Source organism: Thermobia domestica, chromosome 17, assembly GCF_964235325.1.
Source record: "Thermobia domestica chromosome 17, izTheDome1.hap1.1, whole genome shotgun sequence".
Lineage (NCBI taxonomy): Eukaryota > Metazoa > Arthropoda > Insecta > Zygentoma > Lepismatidae > Thermobia > Thermobia domestica.
The window spans coordinates 170,154,237-170,175,588 of NC_137470.1; the positions used below are offsets into that span (position 1 = coordinate 170,154,237).

Here is a 21,352-nt window from a genome sequence, read left to right on the forward strand (position 1 = left end):
TGCCCCGGGTGAGGATCGAACTCACGACCTTGAGATTATGAGACTCACGCGCTACCTACTGCGCTACCGAGGCTGGTGTTCTATTCACTCCAACCCTAGAGAAAACGGAATGAGTAGATAACGTTGGTTTTATTTTCTTGCTATAGAAATGGAGGTTTTACAAATAGTATTAGGAGTAGAATATTGACAGTTAGGAATATTTATGTTTGTTTACATTTCTTAGTTTCTTAGAAATTCCTTTGTGTCAAATTTGTTTAATTCCTCCATACTTGTTTCTAGAATTGTGTGAATTATGTAAGGAATTAAGTAAAATTTGTGAATCAAGTAAAAAAAAATTGAAAGGTTATAAAAATTAAATATATTACGTAGGAATACTCAGATCGAAATCCTTACCAATAATCACTTAGAAATTCTCATTTCTACAATGGTTGTATTTACAGTTTTGTTCTTTAGTCGAGTTTCATTTCTTTAATCTCCCCTTCCGTTCTCTTTTGACACACACAAATCCTAGGCATGGTTTCAAATGTACACTAAATAATTTATGATCATGCTATTGCAGTGACCGCAACGAGTCGTGAAACATGGTCTTTCCACGGATCATATAAATACTTTTCTTCACGTGTAATAGATCGGAAGCATTCGGTACGATTCGTGAAGCTGTCTTCCGAACCCACACTTGAGAGAAAGTGAAACAGCAAGTACACCAACAATGGTGCCAAAATTAAAAGACATAGAAAACGAGGGGAGAAAAAGCAGCACTTAAACAACTGTAACACGAACACTAACCATTATTTGAACTGAATGTTAACAATAATAGTAGTAAAATATAAAATAATAATAACAACAATAACAACCGAATGAAACTTATGAACAATCCGATAAGACTGTACCCTCACGAGATGTTCTCCGTGCAGCGCGAGAGACAACACTGGCAAAAGATTACGGATGGGAGTTGACAAGCTGGACATACCCTCGCGTTCTATTGGAAAGTAAAATTGGCAAATCTACGTCAAGTTTCATGACCTTGGAGATACCTTGTTTACCTGGTTCCAAATGAAAATAGAAGTGTTGAGGCTGATTTTGAAAATTGTATAAGTTGTGCATACGAGGAATGTTTGAAAAGTCATATACGAGTTATATCGGTGAAGTTCCGCCACGGATGAATCAAAATAAATGCATTAGCATTTCAAAGAACATTGAGGAACTTGGAACAGTAATTTTCAATTTTTTAAAGACAGCGTCGTGGTTCACAAACATGCTTGTAGATATATTTTGAATATTTGTTTTATCACTAGCAACACAAGAAGCATTTAGTGGGAGACCCGGGTTCGATTCCCGGCGGGGGCTCATGTGGTTCGGATTCCACGTTAATCAGTAGGTGCACGTCTCATATAACCTCGCTGCTGAACGGGACGTTAAACTCAAAATCAACTCAACTTAACAAGAAGTATTTAACTTGACTATTAAACGAACCCGCATAACGCATGTATAGGTTATAAAGTGGTGTTACAATGTGAAGAAGCCTAATGATGGTTCAGAGGCGAGTTTGTGAAACTATGCACAATCATCAAGACTGTTAATACATTCGTGGATTGAACTCCTTCGTAGCTAAGCTACAATATTGCGATAAGTGTGCAATACCTGGAATTAACAATAAATGTTCCAGTATATATTGATGCTTAAGTACTTCCGATGTCAGATCGAGTCCATCTAACCAAACCTAACTCTTGGCTGATCTCAGTAGTGAAGAATGAAGATTTTTCACTTTAGGCAGGGCAAATAGAAATCTAAGAATGACAAGAGAAATTACAAATTTAGGAGAACATCCGACGTTTATTTCTCCATGCATAGATTAATCACGACAACCACGACGGATTTTAGTTCAACATCAGGCAAATGAATTAGATCGTTAATATTATAACTTACCATGATTGTGTTGGATATTTACACAAAATAGAAAAAAAAAAAAACGAAAAGGCCAATTCAACATTTTCTACTCTGTTGAAGTTACGGTTGCAGTGGAGAAGTGTCATTTTTCTTGTTATTACGGAATTTTAGGATAATACGAGAAAGGTAAAAAATAATAATATCTATATGTTTTCTGAAAGTCAAGCACCCATAGCTCTCTTAAATTTCTGAACACCCTCCCGATTTTGAACTCCTGGAGGAAACCCAGGTCAGATTGAAGTTTCTGAAGATTGAACTATAAAGTTCGGGAGATAATTAAAAATGTTAACTGGCACAATTTGAAAGATAAAACGATTTTATATAATTTTAATATCTCATCCGATATCGTCACAAAATAATACACTTGACCCATTCACTTGAACAGATTACAGAGCAGACGAAATCGCGCCGACTAGTACCTATAGCCCGGATAGCTCAGTCGGTAGAGCGTTAGGCTTTTAACCTAACGGTCCAGGGTTCGAGTCCCTGTTCGGGCGTGTAGTTTTACAAGTTATTACACTGGTGGTATTAGCTCCAAAAATTAACTTAAGAAGCAAATATATATGGATTTATGTTAAAACGTATTATCATCAAAATAGCAGGATATAGGTTGTTTTTTCTCCAAAATAGGAACTACAATAATAGAGGATTCTTAGGGAGAAATGTACTTATATTTTTAAAAGAAAGTGCTCCGTCTAAACTATGCCAAATGTTTCAAAATACATTCTCTTTTGTTTAACAAAGACCATAAACATTTCAGATATATCATTTTCTTATATAGCTATATATTGCGGAGTTTGTATTACATCAACAAATTCTCAATTATGCTTACTTGTAACTGAAGTCCCAATAAACTAAATGATTTTTTGCAGAATTTGTCACCTTTGCTTCTCATTTCCATGTCTAGTGAGATATCTACTGGCGTTTAAACCATTTTAGTGATTTTCTTGTGGTCTTAAGTCACTGATCCGCTCAGAAAACATGCTAAACTGCTGGCAACATTGATCCGCACATCTGATATACTCAGAAACTCTACTCGTGAGTTACTCTTGTGTTGTTTTGACCTTGTACGTGGGGGCAGAGTTCTACTGAAAATCTCAATGTTTAGTTTTAAAGAAAGTATTATGATTATTAAGAAGCTGTATAATACTTATTCTTCCAACGCTAAAGCGATTTTATGAATCCGCTTCTCACCAGTTATTACAGCTTTTACTCTACAGCGACCAACCTTAAAATGGAAGTGGTTCTCTGTCACTTCCCGTTTGAATAGAAGACTAAAAAATAAGATAGTATCTCTTCTTAAAAGGATAAATCGATTCCAAAATACAGTTACTCTCTATGGCTTATAGCTTTTGCTTTATGTAGCTGTGTTGAAGCTGGAAGGTGTACTTTAGGTTTTAGTATAGAGTTAAGAATGGAGAAAAGCGTGTTGCTACCTATGGCCGTTTTAATTTATAGCGATCAACAATAAAGCAGGAAATAGTTGATTTCTACCACTTCTGGTTTGAATTCAATCTCTATTAACGAATTCGATTACTAAGTTTTGGCCCTTTACATCCTGGTCAGAATTTATGGTGATCCACTCAAGTACTTCTAGAGCTCTTTTTGTCTTTCGGACACACACATATACTCATTAACTAATTCACTCTATGGCCTATCGAAATTGGAAGTTCAACACCACATTCACAAAACTTCTAAATTGACTTCTATCCTTTGGATTGCTATTTCTGTGAGATTCATTCTAAATTTGTCCTCCTTTCCGTATTTAAGTCTTTTTAACGTACGTCTTCTGATTTTATTTCCAGTCAAAACTTTGAAAGCGTTCCTACTTACTTCCATTCTGGCTACATGATCTACCCACCCGAAGTCTCCTATCCTTGATGACAAAAAAAAATGTCTGGTACACCGTATAAATTATGCAATTCTTCGTTATGTAGTTCCTGCCATTCCCCATTCCTATTTCTCTTGGGTCCCAATATTCGTATTAGGATTTTGTTCTCAAATACTTTCAGTCTGCGTTCTCCCCTTCGAGTAAGTGACTATCTTTCTCAACAGACATGATTATCGATTTAAGCTACAAATTCCTCTATAGAATTCGCGACGGCAAAAGACTTTATCTGAGTAACACACGAATTTCCTGTTTTCGGTAGATGTTTGGTTTTTCTTCGTTGATATGGTTTGCATGTAGAAATACGGTAAATATTTGAGGGAGTTCTGGTAAACCGAACTCGTAGAAAATAATTAAAAATAATTTTTGTTGAACTTCCGAATTGTATGTATTCGTTGTTAACAATATGATTTCCTCGAAATACGCTAAATTTCATGTATAATTGGAACCTTCCGTATTCGATAAATCTAAGTCAGCACTTCACCGATATAGAGTTTTTCTCTATTCACACATTCCAAGAGAATTAGATTAATTTATTTGTATTTTAGAAATTGTAACTGGACTATTAAGTGAAGGTACAGTTGAATATTAAACTTAACTTGTAATTAAACGAAAGCGAATTGAGAAAAGTTACCATTTCACAACTTCATCATTTTTATTTATGATTGCTCCAAGTTTCTGGATTGCCTTCAAAACTGATAGTTCGTTTAATCGGAATCATATGGTATATATAATTCACTTGGGTATCCTTTAATTGAATTTTTAGCAAAATCAAATGCCCCGGGTGAGGATCGAACTCACGACCTTGAGATTATGAGACTCACGCGCTACCTACTGCGCTACCGAGGCTGGTGTTCTATTCACTCCAACCCTAGAGAAAACGGAATGAGTAGATAACGTTGGTTTTATTTTCTTGCTATAGAAATGGAGGTTTTACAAATAGTATTAGGAGTAGAATATTGACAGTTAGGAATATTTATGTTTGTTTACATTTCTTAGTTTCTTAGAAATTCCTTTGTGTCAAATTTGTTTAATTCCTCCATACTTGTTTCTAGAATTGTGTGAATTATGTAAGGAATTAAGTAAAATTTGTGAATCAAGTAAAAAAAAAATTGAAAGGTTATAAAAATTAAATATATTACGTAGGAATACTCAGATCGAAATCCTTACCAATAATCACTTAGAAATTCTCATTTCTACAATGGTTGTATTTACAGTTTTGTTCTTTAGTCGAGTTTCATTTCTTTAATCTCCCCTTCCGTTCTCTTTTGACACACACAAATCCTAGGCATGGTTTCAAATGTACACTAAATAATTTATGATCATGCTATTGCAGTGACCGCAACGAGTCGTGAAACATGGTCTTTCCACGGATCATATAAATACTTTTCTTCACGTGTAATAGATCGGAAGCATTCGGTACGATTCGTGAAGCTGTCTTCCGAACCCACACTTGAGAGAAAGTGAAACAGCAAGTACACCAACAATGGTGCCAAAATTAAAAGACATAGAAAACGAGGGGAGAAAAAGCAGCACTTAAACAACTGTAACACGAACACTAACCATTATTTGAACTGAATGTTAACAATAATAGTAGTAAAATATAAAATAATAATAACAACAATAACAACCGAATGAAACTTATGAACAATCCGATAAGACTGTACCCTCACGAGATGTTCTCCGTGCAGCGCGAGAGACAACACTGGCAAAAGATTACGGATGGGAGTTGACAAGCTGGACATACCCTCGCGTTCTATTGGAAAGTAAAATTGGCAAATCTACGTCAAGTTTCATGACCTTGGAGATACCTTGTTTACCTGGTTCCAAATGAAAATAGAAGTGTTGAGGCTGATTTTGAAAATTGTATAAGTTGTGCATACGAGGAATGTTTGAAAAGTCATATACGAGTTATATCGGTGAAGTTCCGCCACGGATGAATCAAAATAAATGCATTAGCATTTCAAAGAACATTGAGGAACTTGGAACAGTAATTTTCAATTTTTTAAAGACAGCGTCGTGGTTCACAAACATGCTTGTAGATATATTTTGAATATTTGTTTTATCACTAGCAACACAAGAAGCATTTAGTGGGAGACCCGGGTTCGATTCCCGGCGGGGGCTCATGTGGTTCGGATTCCACGTTAATCAGTAGGTGCACGTCTCATATAACCTCGCTGCTGAACGGGACGTTAAACTCAAAATCAACTCAACTTAACAAGAAGTATTTAACTTGACTATTAAACGAACCCGCATAACGCATGTATAGGTTATAAAGTGGTGTTACAATGTGAAGAAGCCTAATGATGGTTCAGAGGCGAGTTTGTGAAACTATGCACAATCATCAAGACTGTTAATACATTCGTGGATTGAACTCCTTCGTAGCTAAGCTACAATATTGCGATAAGTGTGCAATACCTGGAATTAACAATAAATGTTCCAGTATATATTGATGCTTAAGTACTTCCGATGTCAGATCGAGTCCATCTAACCAAACCTAACTCTTGGCTGATCTCAGTAGTGAAGAATGAAGATTTTTCACTTTAGGCAGGGCAAATAGAAATCTAAGAATGACAAGAGAAATTACAAATTTAGGAGAACATCCGACGTTTATTTCTCCATGCATAGATTAATCACGACAACCACGACGGATTTTAGTTCAACATCAGGCAAATGAATTAGATCGTTAATATTATAACTTACCATGATTGTGTTGTATATTTACACAAAATAGAAAAACAAAAAAAAAAAAAAAAAAAAAAAAAAAAAAAAAAAACGAAAAGGCCAATTCAACATTTTCTACTCTGTTGAAGTTACGGTTGCAGTGGAGAGGTGTCATTTTTCTTGTTATTACGGAATTTTAGGATAATACGAGAAAGGTAAAAAAATAATAATATCTATATGTTTTCTGAAAGTCAAGCACCCATAGCTCTCTTAAATTTCTGAACACCCTCCCGATTTTGAACTCCTGGAGGAAACCCAGGTCAGATTGAAGTTTCTGAAGATTGAACTATAAAGTTCGGGAGATAATTAAAAATGTTAACTGGCACAATTTGAAAGATAAAACGATTTTATATAATTAAATATCTCATCCGATATCGTCACAAAATAATACACTTGACCCATTCACTTGAACAGATTACAGAGCAGACGAAATCGCGCCGACTAGTACCTATAGCCCGGATAGCTCAGTCGGTAGAGCGTTAGGCTTTTAACCTAACGGTCCAGGGTTCGAGTCCCTGTTCGGGCGTGTAGTTTTACAAGTTATTACACTGGTGGTATTAGCTCCAAAAATTAACTTAAGAAGCAAATATATATGGATTTATGTTAAAACGTATTATCATCAAAATAGCAGGATATAGGTTGTTTTTTCTCCAAAATAGGAACTACAATAATAGAGGATTCTTAGGGAGAAATGTACTTATATTTTTAAAAGAAAGTGCTCCGTCTAAACTATGCCAAATGTTTCAAAATACATTCTCTTTTGTTTAACAAAGACCATAAACATTTCAGATATATCATTTTCTTATATAGCTATATATTGCGGAGTTTGTATTACATCAACAAATTCTCAATTATGCTTACTTGTAACTGAAGTCCCAATAAACTAAATGATTTTTTGCAGAATTTGTCACCTTTGCTTCTCATTTCCATGTCTAGTGAGATATCTACTGGCGTTTAAACCATTTTAGTGATTTTCTTGTGGTCTTAAGTCACTGATCCGCTCAGAAAACATGCTAAACTGCTGGCAACATTGATCCGCACATCTGATATACTCAGAAACTCTACTCGTGAGTTACTCTTGTGTTGTTTTGACCTTGTACGTGGGGGCAGAGTTCTACTGAAAATCTCAATGTTTAGTTTTAAAGAAAGTATTATGATTATTAAGAAGCTGTATAATACTTATTCTTCCAACGCTATAGCGATTTTATGAATCCGCTTCTCACCAGTTATTACAGCTTTTACTCTACAGCGACCAACCTTAAAATGGAAGTGGTTCTCTGTCACTTCCCGTTTGAATAGAAGACTAAAAAATAAGATAGTATCTCTTCTTAAAAGGATAAATCGATTCCAAAATACAGTTACTCTCTATGGCTTATAGCTTTTGCTTTATGTAGCTGTGTTGAAGCTGGAAGGTGTACTTTAGGTTTTAGTATAGAGTTAAGAATGGAGAAAAGCGTGTTGCTACCTATGGCCGTTTTAATTTATAGCGATCAACAATAAAGCAGGAAATAGTTGATTTCTACCACTTCTGGTTTGAATTCAATCTCTATTAACGAATTCGATTACTAAGTTTTGGCCCTTTACATCCTGGTCAGAATTTATGGTGATCCACTCAAGTACTTCTAGAGCTCTTTTTGTCTTTCGGACACACACATATACTCATTAACTAATTCACTCTATGGCCTATCGAAATTGGAAGTTCAACACCACATTCACAAAACTTCTAAATTGACTTCTATCCTTTGGATTGCTATTTCTGTGAGATTCATTCTAAATTTGTCCTCCTTTCCGTATTTAGGTCTTCTTAACGTACGTCTTCTGATTTTATTTCCAGTCAAAACTTTGAAAGCGTTCCTACTTACTTCCATTCTGGCTACATGATCTACCCACCCGAAGTCTCCTATCCTTGATGACAAAAAAAAATGTCTGGTACACCGTATAAATTATGCAATTCTTCGTTATGTAGTTCCTGCCATTCCCCATTCCTATTTCTCTTGGGTCCCAATATTCGTATTAGGATTTTGTTCTCAAATACTTTCAGTCTGCGTTCTCCCCTTCGAGTAAGTGACTATCTTTCTCAACAGACATGATTATCGATTTAAGCTACAAATTCCTCTATAGAATTCGCGACGGCAAAAGACTTTATCTGAGTAACACACGAATTTCCTGTTTTCGGTAGATGTTTGGTTTTTCTTCGTTGATATGGTTTGCATGTAGAAATACGGTAAATATTTGAAGGAGTTCTGGTAAACCGAACTCGTAGAAAATAATTAAAAATAATTTTTGTTGAACTTCCGAATTGTATGTATTCGTTGTTAACAATATGATTTCCTCGAAATACGCTAAATTTCATGTATAATTGGAACCTTCCGTATTCGATAAATCTAAGTCAGCACTTCACCGATATAGAGTTTTTCTCTATTCACACATTCCAAGAGAATTAGATTAATTTATTTGTATTTTAGAAATTGTAACTGGACTATTAAGTGAAGGTACAGTTGAATATTAAACTTAACTTGTAATTAAACGAAAGCGAATTGAGAAAAGTTACCATTTCACAACTTCATCATTTTTATTTATGATTGCTCCAAGTTTCTGGATTGCCTTCAAAACTGATAGTTCGTTTAATCGGAATCATATGGTATATATAATTCACTTGGGTATCCTTTAATTGAATTTTTAGCAAAATCAAATGCCCCGGGTGAGGATCGAACTCACGACCTTGAGATTATGAGACTCACGCGCTACCTACTGCGCTACCGAGGCTGGTGTTCTATTCACTCCAACCCTAGAGAAAACGGAATGAGTAGATAACGTTGGTTTTATTTTCTTGCTATAGAAATGGAGGTTTTACAAATAGTATTAGGAATAGAATATTGACAGTTAGGAATATTTATGTTTGTTTACATTTCTTAGTTTCTTAGAAATTCCTTTGTGTCAAATTTGTTTAATTCCTCCATACTTGTTTCTAGAATTGTGTGAATTATGTAAAGAATTAAGTAAAATTTGTGAATCAAGTAAAAAAAATGAAAGGTTATAAAAATTAAATATATTACGTAGGAATACTCAGATCGAAATCCTTACCAATAATCACTTAGAAATTCTCATTTCTACAATGGTTGTATTTACAGTTTTGTTCTTTAGTCGAGTTTCATTTCTTTAATCTCCCCTTCCGTTCTCTTTTGACACACACAAATCCTAGGCATGGTTTCAAATGTACACTAAATAATTTATGATCATGCTATTGCAGTGACCGCAACGAGTCGTGAAACATGGTCTTTCCACGGATCATATAAATACTTTTCTTCACGTGTAATAGATCGGAAGCATTCGGTACGATTCGTGAAGCTGTCTTCCGAACCCACACTTGAGAGAAAGTGAAACAGCAAGTACACCAACAATGGTGCCAAAATTAAAAGACATAGAAAACGAGGGGAGAAAAAGCAGCACTTAAACAACTGTAACACGAACACTAACCATTATTTGAACTGAATGTTAACAATAATAGTAGTAAAATATAAAATAATAATAACAACAATAACAACCGAATGAAACTTATGAACAATCCGATAAGACTGTACCCTCACGAGATGTTCTCCGTGCAGCGCGAGAGACAACACTGGCAAAAGATTACGGATGGGAGTTGACAAGCTGGACATACCCTCGCGTTCTATTGGAAAGTAAAATTGGCAAATCTACGTCAAGTTTCATGACCTTGGAGATACCTTGTTTACCTGGTTCCAAATGAAAATAGAAGTGTTGAGGCTGATTTTGAAAATTGTATAAGTTGTGCATACGAGGAATGTTTGAAAAGTCATATACGAGTTATATCGGTGAAGTTCCGCCACGGATGAATCAAAATAAATGCATTAGCATTTCAAAGAACATTGAGGAACTTGGAACAGTAATTTTCAATTTTTTAAAGACAGCGTCGTGGTTCACAAACATGCTTGTAGATATATTTTGAATATTTGTTTTATCACTAGCAACACAAGAAGCATTTAGTGGGAGACCCGGGTTCGATTCCCGGCGGGGGCTCATGTGGTTCGGATTCCACGTTAATCAGTAGGTGCACGTCTCATATAACCTCGCTGCTGAACGGGACGTTAAACTCAAAATCAACTCAACTTAACAAGAAGTATTTAACTTGACTATTAAACGAACCCGCATAACGCATGTATAGGTTATAAAGTGGTGTTACAATGTGAAGAAGCCTAATGATGGTTCAGAGGAGAGTTTGTGAAACTACGCACAATCATCAAGACTGTTAATACATTCGTGGATTGAACTCCTTCGTAGCTAAGCTACAATATTGCGATAAGTGTGCAATACCTGGAATTAACAATAAATGTTCCAGTATATATTGATGCTTAAGTACTTCCGATGTCAGATCGAGTCCATCTAACCAAACCTAACTCTTGGCTGATCTCAGTAGTGAAGAATGAAGATTTTTCACTTTAGGCAGGGCAAATAGAAATCTAAGAATGACAAGAGAAATTACAAATTTAGGAGAACATCCGACGTTTATTTCTCCATGCATAGATTAATCACGACAACTACGACGGATTTTAGTTCAACATCAGGCAAATGAATTAGATCGTTAATATTATAACTTACCATGATTGTGTTGGATATTTACACAAAATAGAAAAAAAAAAAAACGAAAAGGCCAATTCAACATTTTCTACTCTGTTGAAGTTACGGTTGCAGTGGAGAGGTGTCATTTTTCTTGTTATTACGGAATTTTAGGATAATACGAGAAAGGTAAAAAATAATAATATCTATATGTTTTCTGAAAGTCAAGCACCCATAGCTCTCTTAAATTTCTGAACACCCTCCCGATTTTGAACTCCTGGAGGAAACCCAGGTCAGATTGAAGTTTCTGAAGATTGAACTATAAAGTTCGGGAGATAATTAAAAATGTTAACTGGCACAATTTGAAAGATAAAACGATTTTATATAATTAAATATCTCATCCGATATCGTCACAAAATAATACACTTGACCCATTCACTTGAACAGATTACAGAGCAGACGAAATCGCGCCGACTAGTACCTATAGCCCGGATAGCTCAGTCGGTAGAGCGTTAGGCTTTTAACCTAACGGTCCAGGATTCGAGTCCCTGTTAGGCGTCTAGTTTTACAAGTTATTACACTGGTGGTATTAGCTCCAAAAATTAACTTAAGAAGCAAATACAAATGGATTTATGTTAAAACGTATTATCATCAAAATAGCAGGATATAGGTTATTTTTTCTCCAAAATAGGAACTACAATAATAGAGGATTCTTAGGGAGAAATGTACTTATATTTTTAAAAGAAAGTTCTCAGTCTAAACTATGCCAAATGTTTCAAAATACATTCTCTTTTGTTTAACAAAGACCATAAACATTTCAGATATATCATTTTCTTATATAGCTATATAGTGCGGAGTTTGTATTACATCAACAAATTCTCAATTATGGTTACTTGTAACTGAAGTCCCAATAAACTAAATGATTTATTGCAGAATTTATCACCTTTGCTTCTCATTTCCATGTCTAGTGAGATATCTACTGGCGTTTAAACCATTTTAGTGATTTTCTTGTGGTCTTAAGTCACTGATCCGCTCAGAAAACGTGTTAAACTGCTGGCAACATTGATCCGCACATCTGATATAGTCGGAATCTCTACTCGTGAGTTACTCTTATGTTGTTTTGACCTTGTACGTGGGGGCACAGTTCTACTGAAAATCTCAATGTTTAGTTTTGAAGAAAGTATTATGATTATTAAGACGGTGTATAATACTTATTCTTCCAACGCTAAAGCGATTTTATGAATTGGCTTCTCACCAGTTATTACAGCTTTTACTCTACAGCGACCAACCTTAAAATGGAAGTGGTTCTCTGTCACTTCCCGTTTGAATAAGATAGTATCTCTTCTTAAAAGGATAAATCGATTCCAAAATACAGTTACTCTCTATGGCTTATAGCTTTTGCTTTATGTAGCTGTGTTGAAGCTGGAAGGTGTACTTTAGGTTTTAGTATAGAGTTAAGAATGGAGAAAAGCGTGTTGCTACCTATGGCCGTTTTAATTTATAGCGATCAACAATAAAGCAGGAAATAGTTGATTTCTACCACTTCTGGTTTGAATTCAATCTCTATTAACGAATTCGATTACTAAGTTTTGGCCCTTTACATCCTGGTCAGAATTTATGGTGATCCACTCAAGTACTTCTAGAGCTCTTTTTGTCTTTCGGACACACACATATACTCATTAACTAATTCACTCTATGGCCTATCGAAATTGGAAGTTCAATACCACATTCACAAAACTTCTCCATTGACTTCTATCCTTTGGATTGCTATTTATGTGAGATTCATTCTAAATTTGTCCTCCTTTCCGTATTTAGGTCTTCTTAACGTACGTCTTCTGATTTTATTTCCAGTCAAAACTTTGAAAGCGTTCCTATTTACGTCCATTCTGGCTACATGATCTACCCACCCGAAGTCTCCTATCCTTGATGACAAAAAAAAAAAATGTCTGGTACACCGTATAAATTATGCAATTACTCGTTATGTAGTTCCTGCCATTCCCCATTCCTATTTCTCTTGGGTCCCAATATTCGTATTAGGATTTTGTTCTCAAATACTTTCAGTCTGCGTTCTCCCCTTCGAGTAAGTGACTATCTTTCTCAACAGACATGATTATCGATTTAAGCTACAAATTCCTCTATAGAATTCGCGACGGCAAAAGACTTTATCTGAGTAACACACGAATTTCCTGTTTTCGGTAGATGTTTGGTTTTTCTTCGTTGATATGGTTTGCATGTAGAAATACGGTAAATATTTGAAGGAGTTCTGGTAAACCGAACTCGTAGAAAATAATTAAAAATAATTTTTGTTGAACTTCCGAATTGTATGTATTCGTTGTTAACAATATGATTTCCTCGAAATACGCTAAATTTCATGTATAATTGGAACCTTCCGTATTCGATAAATCTAAGTCAGCACTTCACCGATATAGAGTTTTTCTCTATTCACACATTCCAAGAGAATTAGATTAATTTATTTGTATTTTAGAAATTGTAACTGGACTATTAAGTGAAGGTACCAAATTTCACATAAGTAAATCCCCACGCTAAGCGGGTTTGCATATCCAGGCTCCTAACTATGAAAATATTTACGATCACTCCAACCCCAATCATTTCACAGATTCAACCTGTTGTATATAAGTTATTAGGACATAAAATTGAATGTAATTTATACGAAAAACCCTTTTATGCATTGCAAGACCTGTAACGTTCAAATATTCACCACAAACTTATAGTTGTATCGACATAAACAAACAAACAAAATAAAAAAAAAGTGTGGAGCAGGAAACCACTTTACACAAAAGTCAAAAGAGGTCATTGAAGGCATACGAACTGGTCGAGCGGTTTGGTTGACTAGTCTGTCAATCAGAAGTTTATGTGTTCAAACCCTGTAGAAAATATTCGTTTTGTTCTTTTCTTAAAAGTGTGTTCCTATTTTCATCAGAGGACTGAGAACATTTCTTTGAATAAATCTTTGGAAACTACTTTTCTCTCAAATTCGATTAGAAGCGAACATTATATGAATTGCAAATCTAACATCCACAGCTGAGAACAAAATATTAAGTATGTTCAATATGTCATTATTATCCTTTGATTTGTAGTGAAAAACTAATTATAAGCATTGACAATTTCAGAAGATTCTCCCCCGGTAATGGTCAAGATATGAATGAGAAAAAACTGATAAAACATTATTAGTCTACTTTGAGCATGATCGAAGATAACTTATGGCCACGAAGGGGAAATTTATGTCGACAGGATCTCAAATTCTCCGACAGGTCATGCCCTGAAATCTTCACTGTTTGAAAGGTATCCTTAACAAATAGAATATTATATTTATTTCTCCTTCTACGTTTTGAAATGGAAAAATCATAATTTTAAATAGAATTATAATACGATAAGCATAAAGATTTATACAACTAATGAAGTAAATATCCTTGTGTAAGTTATCGATTTCTATTCGGATTAAAACTCGAATATTCGTTTGCATCACACTTTAAAGTAAATCCTCCCTATATATAGTTCCTACTGGAAAGCATGTTTAACTCCAATTACTTAATCAATATTTTTAATAATATATTTTTATTGTAATACTCTTACTATTCAATGTTGTATGCACTTAATTTCTCAAAGCAAAACCTCACAAATGTATAATTGACTAGTAAATATTATCAAATAAATTATCATTTAGTTTACGTAAATATTGCATCGCCTGATTTGAAACTTCGTATTTTAAATAATAATAATAATAATAATAATAATAATAATAATAATAATAATAATAATAATAATAATAATAATAATAATAGTAGTAGTAGTAGTAATAAAATCATAGCCATATCTTTATCAGAATTTCAGGCTTAGTCAATAAATGAATTCAACATAGTCTCTATTCGAAGCTCTATTTAATCGAATCAGATAGAAATACGAAGAGGAACTTCGAGAACAGGTAAAAAAAAATGTCACTTTGGTGGGTTTGGAAGTAACTTTTAAAAGTTTTTTTTTTTTTTTTTTTTTTTTTTTTTTGACAAATTACAGACAAATGCCTCGAACACTTTTTTCTTTTCTTTAAGTTAACTGATTCACCGAACGTATCTGACATATGAGTAACTTGTCTCTATTTTCTACTCGGTTATACACTCTTTTCCATTAACCTTGAACGACAAGAACACGAACACAAAAACATCCACATAGGTATGACAGTTAAAATTCCTAACTTCCCCCACGGGGAATCGAACCCGGGACCACATACACCTAAGGCACACGTGCTAGCCACTAGACCAGCGGGAAGAGCAAATGAAATGTATTTTGTAGTGTCTGAAGTTTAAAGCTATTTCACCCTGTTGTAGTATGTATATTGATTTTTTAATGTTTACCCTATTCGTTACTTTGAGGAATGATATATATTATTGATATAGGTTTTATTACATATTCGGCCATAAATATTATATAAATTATCAGAATTATTCATGATCTTTCATGGAAATTCACTGGTGCATGCGCAGTAGAAACAGAAGAACACAACTTTCTGATGTTGGTCAGAACACAAATTTCTAACAGGCTGTCTGAATTCCTTGGTGGAAAGCAGTAGTTCCCAACCTAGGGACCCGCAGCTTTCTCCTGAGTAAGCATGAAGAGCGAGTAAGGTGGCGAAAGCTACTGGCATAAAAGAATTGTGCAATAAATAAATAAAGCACTACTTATTATGACTTTCAAATTCAGCTTGACAATTTTATAATTGCCGTTTTACAAAAACATATTGCACTAGGAGGGTATGCAAAAGTCTTGCTGGAAATAAATATAAATTCCTGGGATTATTATTATTATTATTATTATTATTATTATTATTATTATTATTATTATTATTATTATTATTATTATTATTATTATTATTGGTCTCCTACTTCTTGGCCAAGATGTGAAATATTCACTACCTTCTTCATACCGCTAAATCAATTTCTTCACTGTTTTCTCGTCACAGCTCATACCCCTAGCTATCTGAATGGCAATTTGTCTAATTGTTGCTCGACCTATGATTTTCCCTCGCATAGTAACAGATAGTTTTCTACAGCTTTTAGAGCGAGGTATTTTGACAACCTGTAGAAATTTGCATTGTGATTCGTATTAGCAATGACAGTAAAGTGGATATTTCTGTTCCTACTGTGCATCATCAGTATCATTATATCAGAAGTATTCCGCCATTACCAGCGGGTCACTTACCGCAGCTGAGAAGCTGCCATGCTCCACGATCTTCTGTTAACCTCTCCATCTTCACATACGATTTTTCTGTTTTGATATCGCCAATAGCCTAATTCTGTTTCTATATAGTCTAATTCGTCCTCTCCCTCTCTTCCCTGCCACCATACCCTCTAGCACATCCGTCATGATACAGTTCCTTCTTAACAGTTTCTACAGTTTCGTCCATGTTTATGTCCTATAAATAGTGTAAAATACAGTAAACGAAGCCTTTTATGAGTCTTTTTCTTTACAACTCTATTCGTGGTCCCCTCAAAATACTATTTCCTCCATCCTAAAGGCTCTTTTCGCCATTTCTATCCTTGCTTTTATTTCACGTTCGCATGTCATATCATCACTAGTAATAGTACTCAGATATCGAAAACTAATCACTTGTTGTTTTTTCCCGCTCCTACTTCTATATTTCACACCGATCGCTTCGTTTCAATCACCATGGATTTTGTCTTTCTAACATTTATTTTCATCCCATATTCTTCACAAGCCTTTCTCAAGTTTTCTACATCTTATTAATTTTCTTTTTAGATTCTGCAACAACAACCATATCAACCCCAAACCGTATACACCTCACCATTCTATCTTCTACGGAAATTCCATCTTCATTATGTAGACTCGTTTTCGTTATCTCTTCTAAATAGTTATTAAATAAAATATAATCGGCGGAATATATAATCTCTGTTGAACTCATCTTCCAATTACACTGTCTGTCTACTGTGCATGCACCAGTGAATTTCCATGAAAGATCATGAATAATTCTGATAATTTATATAATATTTATGGCCGAATATGTAATAAAACCTATATCAATAATATATATCATTCCTCAAAGTAACGAATACGGTAAACATTAAAAAATCAATAGACATAGGCCTACTACAACAGGGTGAAATAGCTATAAACTTCAGACACTACAAAATACTTTTCATTTGCTCTTCCCGCTGGTCTAGTGGCTAGCACGTGTGCCTTAGGTGTATGTGGTCCCGGGTTCGATTCCCCGTGGGGGTAGTTAGGAATTTTAACTGTCATACCTATGTGGATGTTTTTGTGTTCGTGTTCTTGTCGTTCAAGGTTAATGGAAAAGAGTGTAAAACGTGTATAACCGAGTAGAAAATAGAGACAAGTTACTCATATGTCAGATACGTTCGGTGAATCAGTTAACTTAAAGAAAAGAAAAAAGTGTCCAAGGCATTTGTCTGTAATTTGTAAAAAAAAAAAACTCTTAAAAGTTACTTCCAAACCCACCAAAGTAACATTTTTATTTTACCTGTTCTCGAAGTTCCTCTTCGTATTTCTATCTGATTCGATTAAATAGAGCTTCGAATAGAGACTATGTTGAATTCATTTATTGACTAAGCCTGAAATTCTGATAAAGATATGGCTATGATTTTATTACTACTACTACTATTATTATTATTATTATTATTATTATTATTATTATTATTATTATTATTATTATTATTTAAAATACGAAGTTTCAAATCAGGCGATGCAATATTTACGTAAACTAAATGATAATTTATTTGATAATATTTACTAGTCAATTATACATTTGTGAGGTTTTGCTTTGAGAAATTAAGTGCATACAACATTGAATAGTAAGAGTATTACAATAAAAATATATTATTAAAAATATTGATTAAGTAATTGGAGTTAAACATGCTTTCCAGTAGGAAATATATATAGAGAGAGGAATTACTTTAAAGTGTGATGCAAACGAGTATTCGAGTTTTAATCCGAATAGAAATCGATAACTTACACAAGGATATTTACTTCATTAGTTGTATAAATCTTTATGCTTATCGTATTATAATTCTACTTAAAATTATGATTTTTCCATTTCAAAACGTAGAACGAGAAATGAATATAATATTCTATTTGTTAAGGAAACCTTTCAAACAATGATAATTTCAGGTCATGACCCGTCGGAGAATTTGAGACCCTGTCGACATAAATTTCCCCTTCGTGGCCATAAGTTATTTTCGATCATGCTCAAAGTAGACTAATAATGTTTTATCAGTTTTTTTCTCATTCATATCTTGACCATTACCGGGGAGAATCTTCTGAAATCGTCAATGCTTATAATTAGTTTTTAATTACAAATCAAATGATAATAATGACATATTGAACATACTTAATATTTTGTTCTCAGCTGTGGATTTTAGATTAGCAATTCATATAATGTTCGCTTCTAATCGAATTTGAGAGAAAAGTAGTTTCCAAAGATTTATTCAAAGAAATGTTCTCAGTTCTCTGATGAAAATAGGAACACACTTTTCAGAAAAAAAAAAGAATATTTTCTATAGGGTTTGAACACAGAAACTTCTGATTGATAGACTAGTGACACAAACCGCTCGACCAGTTGTTATGTCTTCAATGACTTCTTTTGACTTTTGTGTAAAGTGGTTTCGTGCTCCACACTTTTTTTTTTGTTTGTTTGTTTATGTCGATACAACTATAAGTTTGTGGTGAATATTTGGACGTTACAGGTCTTGCAATGCATAAAAGGGTTTTTCGTATAAATTACATTCAATTTTTCGTCCTAATAACTTATATGCAACAGGTTGAATCTGTGAAATGATTGGGGTTGGAGTGATCGTAAATATTTTCATAGTTAGGAGCCTGGATATGCAAACCCGCTTAGCGTGGGGATTTACTTATGTGAAATTTGGTACAAAGGTGATACATATGGGAACACAGCACAGAGAATAGTATCGTAGCACTAACGGCTTCCAATCAATCCCTCATGATGCACTTCGTCGATAGGACGTCTAGTGGATCTTATAAGGTTTTGTGCGACAGATAGATCGATGTTCTTCAGGTAGTAACGGATCCGTCGAATGAGCTGATCCAGGTTTGTAGCATGTCATCCCTTAGCCTTCAAAATTGCCCAGAAAGTTTCGATGAGTCGAATTTCTGAAACATTAGCTGGGTTATCTTGTTTCGGTACAAATTCAGTATTTTCCTGCTTGAGTTCTTCAGTCACAACTTTGGCTTAATACGCGGGTACTAGATCAGGCCAGAACACATATGTCCCTGGTTCATAGTTTGCACGTATGTACGGTGTTAGTCTCTTCCTAATGCACTGGCGTCTGGGCGTTGATATCTAATCCAGATCAACGTAACAACGGTTGGCTAACATGTTTCGGACCCATGGAAATCCAAACAAGCACATTCTCTTCAAATTTCTTCTTGGTGACATTTAACACAAGATGGAGCTGTAGATGGGTCGAATGTATAGAATCCATCATTTCCATTGATAGAGGCATGGGACAATGTAAGACAGGTTTCATCATCCAAGATGGAATCACGAGCAGCGAATTTTCGCAACAAGCTGCCACACTTGGGCTTTATGATGCCTTTTTATTGTTCTGTGCGTTTGGGGATGGTTTGTTTCTTCCTGTATTGTAGATATGTTTCCTTATGTACTACATGGTGGATAATCGACGCAGAAGACTTGAATTTTTGTGTCGCAAAAACACATTGAAACACCATCGTTGTTCTGGAGTGTCTTCTTCAGCTGCTGCTCTGTTTGTTTCGTGAAAATAAGAGCTGGCCGTCCCGATCCCGACTGCCGTTTCCCCTCCCATTCTCACACCTTTGAATGATGTCGTAGATTGTTCTATGCGGCACTCACCGTCAAACAGGGTCATGATAACGCCACTTGTTCCTGTACCTGTTGGTGCACTACTGGCTCATCGTCCTGACACGTCTGTCTCCTGTTCATGTACCAAATTTCACAAAATTAAATCCCCACGTTAAGCGGGTTTGCATATCCAGGCTCCTAACTATGAAAACATTTACGCTCACTCCAACCTCAATCATTTCACGAATTCAACCTGTTTTACGTATGTTATTAGGACATAATATCGATTGAGATTTATTCTAAAAACACTTTTATACATTGCAAGAGCTGTAACGTCCAAATATTTACTGAGAACTCATAGTTGTATCGGAATAAACAAAAGCGAGTATGGAACAGTAAACTGCTTTCACAAAAGGCAAAAGAACATCTGCAAAGGTATATAAAACGGTCGAGTGGTTTGGGTCGACACACTATCAATCACATGTTTGTGTGTTCAAACCCGGTAGTAAGTTGTTTCTATTTTAAGTGTCTTCCTATTTTCATCCGGAAGCTGAAAATATTTCTTTGAGTAACTCATTGAAAACTTCTTTTGTTTCAAATTCGATTAGAACGGAACATTATATGAATTGCGAATCTTAAATCCACAGAAAAAGAAAAAAGAAAAAAGATGAAGTATACTCACTACTCCATTATCCTCTGATTTGTAACGAAAAACTATTTATAAACAGTGGTGACTTCAGAAAATTATCCTCGGGGGGAATTTCAATATGCGGCTGGAGGGCAAACATTGGTAGTCCACATTGAGCACGATCGAATATATGGTCCTGAAGGCGGAAATTTCTTAGCTCGAAAGGGGTCTCAAATTCTCCGTCAAATCACGTCTTGAAAGTATCATTGCTTAAAAGCTTTTCGTAGCAAATATAATATTACACTTGTTTCTCGTTCTACATTTAGAATTGGTAAAATCATAACTTACAGAGGATTATAATAAAAGCATAAAAATTACAATACCAATCATGTATAAATTATCCTGTAAGTTACCAACTTTGGGTCAGATTAAAACTCAAGTCCACTCTATATAATCCTGATTGGAAAGCCATGTATAACTCTAATTAATTAATCAATATTTATACAAATATTTTTTTTATTTTACTATTTTTACTATTCAATATTATATACACTTCATTCCCAAAATCAAAATCTCTAAAATGTATATTGTACGAGTGCAGATTCGGAAATAAATGATTATTTATCATATATATTGGCCTCTACTCGAAATTCTATTTAATCGAATCCGACAAGAACACAGACAGAAACATTGAGAACAGGTGAAGAAAAGAGAGAAAAAGGTGCTGTACCCGGCGGAAATTCGAACTTAGTTCGAAGGG

At 34.6% G+C, this 21,352-nt stretch overlaps 6 non-coding genes across 6 annotated transcripts; 3 read left to right on the forward strand and 3 right to left on the reverse strand.

Moving 5' to 3' along the window:
- TRNAM-CAU (transfer RNA methionine (anticodon CAU)) lies at positions 1–73 on the reverse strand. The gene has a single exon. It is a non-coding gene; the product is annotated as a tRNA-Met (tRNA).
- Positions 74–2,371: 2,298 nt separating this feature from the next.
- Positions 2,372–2,444, forward strand: TRNAK-UUU (transfer RNA lysine (anticodon UUU)). The gene has a single exon. It is a non-coding gene; the product is annotated as a tRNA-Lys (tRNA).
- A 2,167-nt stretch (positions 2,445–4,611) lies between these two features.
- Positions 4,612–4,684, reverse strand: TRNAM-CAU (transfer RNA methionine (anticodon CAU)). Its single transcript has one exon. It is a non-coding gene; the product is annotated as a tRNA-Met (tRNA).
- Positions 4,685–7,012: 2,328 nt separating this feature from the next.
- On the forward strand, positions 7,013–7,085 carry TRNAK-UUU (transfer RNA lysine (anticodon UUU)). The gene has a single exon. It is a non-coding gene; the product is annotated as a tRNA-Lys (tRNA).
- A 2,167-nt stretch (positions 7,086–9,252) lies between these two features.
- TRNAM-CAU (transfer RNA methionine (anticodon CAU)) lies at positions 9,253–9,325 on the reverse strand. The gene has a single exon. It is a non-coding gene; the product is annotated as a tRNA-Met (tRNA).
- A 2,295-nt stretch (positions 9,326–11,620) lies between these two features.
- On the forward strand, positions 11,621–11,692 carry TRNAK-UUU (transfer RNA lysine (anticodon UUU)). The gene has a single exon. It is a non-coding gene; the product is annotated as a tRNA-Lys (tRNA).
- The last annotated feature ends 9,660 nt before the right edge of the window (positions 11,693–21,352 follow it).